We start from the raw sequence: 4,890 nt of genomic DNA, 5'->3' as shown, positions 1-4,890 counted from the left end.
AAAGTAAATAAAAGCAATGACTCAAATAGTGTAAGATTGCCCCAAACTCCATATGTATCACAGGATAACCTTTAAGTTCTGATCCCCCTGCCTCCACCTCCCAACATCTGTGATTATAAGCATGTGCCATCACATGAATTAATGAAGACTGGATTGGAACCCAGACCTTCATGTGTACTAGGCAAGCATTCTACAATATAGCTACGTCTCTGTTCTAACGTCTATACTTCAACAGAAACTAAAACATAGTCCACATAATCTGAAACATTCAAGCTGGAGGGAAAGAAAGAACTTCTCCATAGAAGTATTTATGTTATCTCAACCTTTTTCTTATGATATTCATTTCCATTTACACTTAAAAGTAAAAATAGGTAAGGAGCTTATGGGTACCTATGAGTACACTTATGGAACTTGATCACTCAAACCTCAATTAGATGCATCAAAATAGATTTAATTTTTGTGAGAATGTTGCATGAGAGACTTTAATCCAGAACCCTGTGAGAAGATGACGTCTCACCATGTCATAGCATTATATATCCTGGAATTCAGGGGTCATATGGGTTGCCTGAGAATAAAACCAGCACAAGGACCAAAATGATACATAGATGAAGGAATCTGAGGTTGACAGCATTTGATTCATGCTTAGAGAAGTTGGTGGTTCAATATCTGAGTATTTCTGATGTCAGTAATAAAATGGCTTGAGCTTATAATAACATCTCCTTTGCTATTTTCTATTACAATATGAGGATCTGAGGAGTTAAGTTATAAGAAGGTATCTGAAAGTATTGCTGAAGGATCTTCTAAATATACTACTTCTGAGAATATTTAATGAGGTTAGTTTTGGGGACTAGAAATACAGCTCTGTGGTGAAATGTTTATCTAGTACACTCCAGTACCCGAGTATGATTCCTGGAACATTTTTTAAAAGGAAGCCTGTTTTCATGGTTAACTATATTTAGGGACACTAAATGTCATGTTACACTTTTTTTTTAAGAAAATAGAATTTTAAATGCCATGCCTCTCACAGAAGCTTCTGCTGTTAGAAGAAAATTCAAAATGCAGCAAAACCGCAAAACTCATTTGTACAACCTAAGAAATTAGAAGATTTTGCCTTTGTCTAGGTTATCCACTTCATTCTAGACTATTCTTCGTTGTAACTTCACCATGTAGATCTACTATGTAGACATCACCTCACAGAAATCACCATAAAGACCTCGCCATGTAGACCTCGCCACCTTGATATTCTCAGTCTTCTAACATTGGACATTTCCTGTTTCTCTAAGCTTAGGATTTTCTTTTCATTCTGCTTGGATGCCACACCTTTTAAAATCTTACTTTGTTTTGACTTTTTGAAGCAAGATCTCAAATAATCCAGGCTGTTTACTATACAGCCACTGACCTTTGTATTATACTTCCAAAATTCTGGTGGTGTAGGCATGTGCCACACTTGCCTACACTTGGAACAACTACACTTTGTTCATAGTTTTCTCTTTAGCTAATCTTACTCCTTGTTTCTGTTTAGATCTCAGTTATTACAAGATGCTGCCCCTAAATCTCTCTTCTAATTAATTGTTCATTCTTATTGTTCATTTTTGTGGTATCCTGTTCTTTTACTTCATAGTACATTACACTTTACTTTCTAAACATTTATATCTTTCTTTTAGTAATCCCCATCTTCTAGTTACTTTAGAGACTTTATAAAAACAGAACCATGTAAGGTTTGTTGACTGTATTTTGAGTAAAGCATGATGCTGTTCCTGGCACATAGTAGGGACAAGATAAATATTTATTTCTGAGTACTGTCTCTAGCTGTGAAGAATCTGAGCATATGCAGAAAGAAGAAATCCTGTTGCAATTTGTTAAAACCAAGGTTTTTTTTTTAAAAAAAACAGAATATCTTTTATGAACACTTTATACTTAATATTTCTACATGCCACAGAGCTCCAATTTCCAAAAGCACTGTCTTACATTGTTTAGGTTATTTGAAGTTTAATGACTAAACTCTAAATGCTGGCGCTCTGAACTTTATAAGTACTGGACTAAGTATCAAACAAGGTTCAAATAAGTTGAGGGAGCAGTGACATTTGAATCTATTACCCCCAATTGTTTTAAAAGGCATTACAAAGTGTGCTCATTTGTTCCATTTTCTGTTTGTTGTTGTTGTTATGAGGAGGAGTTAAAGAATATATTGTAAGGACCATGAACATGGAATTTATATGTTACTAGACTAAAAAACCTGGAAAACTCTTTTAGATACAAAAATTAATTATTGTTTATTAATAATGTGGTTCTGGATCTTAATTCATCAATATTTTTGTTAGATATTAAAAATCAAAGGCATTGTTATAAGAATTATATATTACCCCAGGGCAGGTTCCAAAGTTCACATACAAATAGGCAAAGAGCCCATTAAATGGTCTTGATTTTAATCATGTCTCCATTTATAGTTGAAAGTATGTTTTAACAAATGCCCAAAATTCTATTTAAATATGGGTGTCATTTTGAAAGAATCTCCAAAGAACTTAAAACTTGGCTTTTGCATTACTTTTCCCTCAGAATTTTGTTCTTGAAATTCTAAACAAGTTCTGCCAGAAACCAATGAGGTATGTCCAGGAATATTTCAGATGCCCACATACATCGAGGATCAAAACTTAAAATCATGATTTCCAGCTGAAGATCAGAGTGACATGCAGAGAAAGTACTGGATCAAACTCTTCAACTGGGCAGGTGTAAGGAGAGCTATTATTTGCTCAACTGGCTGGACAACTGCTCCAAACAGAATTCCTTCAAAAGCCACAAATCCCTCAGTAACTACACATATGGATAACTTACTAACAAAGGGCGGGAAAATATCAATGGCTTAACTTGACACTACTTATCCTTTTTGCGTATTTAGACCTATTTCCAAACTTCATTCAGAGTCAAAGAATTTCAAATGAAAACTCACCGAAAGGTATTATTATATGTTCATTCGGGCCTTGCCCAGTGCCATCCATGATGACTTCTTTGATGTGTCCAGATTTGTTTTCAACAGCCATGGATGATAGAGTTTAACCATGTCACACTAAAATACACAGCACACCTTAACTCTTCTGGAACTTGCCCTTACAAGCTGGACAGCAAAATTTAACTTGTACTGCAGCTGAGTGCAAGAAAAGAGACAAGGTCTCTGGGGTAAAATTGAGCTCAAGTTTCTTACCAAGCACAAACCTTCTCATTTGCAATAGTCTGTTATGCTAATAGAATGTTGACACTGAAAGAAAATTAGAGCAAGAATATTTGAAAGATTTATTATTGTTTTATGTACATAAGTATTTGTCTTTGTCTATATATATGTACTATATGCTTGCCTGGTGCCCTCACAGTCCAGAAAAGAGCATCAGGTCACTGAAACTGGATAGCTGTGAGCCTACATCTGGGTATTGGGAACCCAAACCAAGTCTTCTGCGAGAGAATTAAGTGTTCTCAATTGTTCACAATGATGCTCCAGTGTAGGGAAATGCTGGAGTGGTAGGGCAGGAAAGAGTAGGTGTGGGAGCACCCTTATAGAGGCAAAGAGGAGGAGGGAGGGGAAGGATATGGGATGGGGGTTTGTGAAGGGGTAACCGAGAAGAGAGAAATCATTTGAGATGTAAACGAATGGAATAATTCATAAAAAATATTTTAAATGTCCTTAGATTTGAATGTTCTCTCGTTTCATCTATAAGAAAGAAAAAATCAAATAAAATTCAACTAATGGCGAAAATGTCGGGACAGTTTCGAAGAAAAGTTCAGTGATATAAAATCTCAGATGTAAAAGACCAATAGTGGGGTGGCAGAAAGAAGAGGAAGCCCCAAAGAAAGAGACTCCTAGTGAAGGAGGGACAGAGAAAATCAGTGGTAGGATCTGCCAAACTGAAAACAGAAAAATGGAATCATATGACACAGAGTATTCAGATATAACCTGTAGGAGTCAGGTATCTACTTCCAGGGTGTGGGTTCTAGTAATAGGACTCAAGTTATCAGGCTTTGCAGTAAGTGCCTTTACCCAATGGACAACTGTGTCTATCTACTTTCAGCTCCCCCATCACGTGCTGAAATTTTATATGCCTGATTTTTTTATACCTTGTTATCTGTATATTTGATGTTATATAAAGTGACTTAGAAGTTTGTTTCCAAAATGGCTTTCATTTTGTCAAAGAGAGAATATATTTTTCTGATGTTTTTATGAGGTGTTTTTATACTATAATTACTAAGTGAACAGCCTGTCCAGAAAGAAAGATCACTCTCTGTATTTGTATGGATGGCATGTGTGACTCATCAGTCAAGACCAAGTCTTATTGTGGAATAGTATTCAAGTCATTCAAACTTAAGATCAAATTAGGAATGTTTCTATCAAAGGTTATAAGCAAGAACTGACCTGTCAGTACATGGATAGATAAAGAAAATGTGGCATAGATATACAGTGGAATGTTATTCAGAACAATGAAATCATGTCACTTAGAGAAACGAGGGTGGAACTGAAGGTTATCTTTTTAAATGAAGCAAGCCAGACAACAGACAAAGGAGTGTCACTGTAAAATAATTTTTTGCCAGATATAATAATCCTATCAAGTTCTCTCTGAACTCTGGCTGGCTGGTTTAACCCAGCTATTCTGGCTCAGAAACTCTTCTCCAAGCTGACAGGTTGATTCAATCTAGCTTCTTTCAGCTTCTGACTGAATTGTTCTGATTGGCCTCAAATTAACTCTGGCAATCTGGTTTAATTTTCTGGCTCCTTCTCATTTTCTGAGTGTTCTGTTCTGTCTTCATTTTCAACCAGTCTAGGTAAAACTGTCTTGGTAAAACTGCCTTCACTGTCGTCTCTTTCTGTCTCTCTGTCTCTCTCTGTCTCTCTGTCTCTGTCTCTGT

The sequence above is a fragment of the Grammomys surdaster genome, unplaced genomic scaffold (genome assembly GCF_004785775.1).
Source record: "Grammomys surdaster isolate TR1022 unplaced genomic scaffold, NIH_TR_1.0 63, whole genome shotgun sequence".
NCBI lineage: Eukaryota > Metazoa > Chordata > Mammalia > Rodentia > Muridae > Grammomys > Grammomys surdaster.
Note: the sequence above shows the minus strand (reverse complement) of the source record.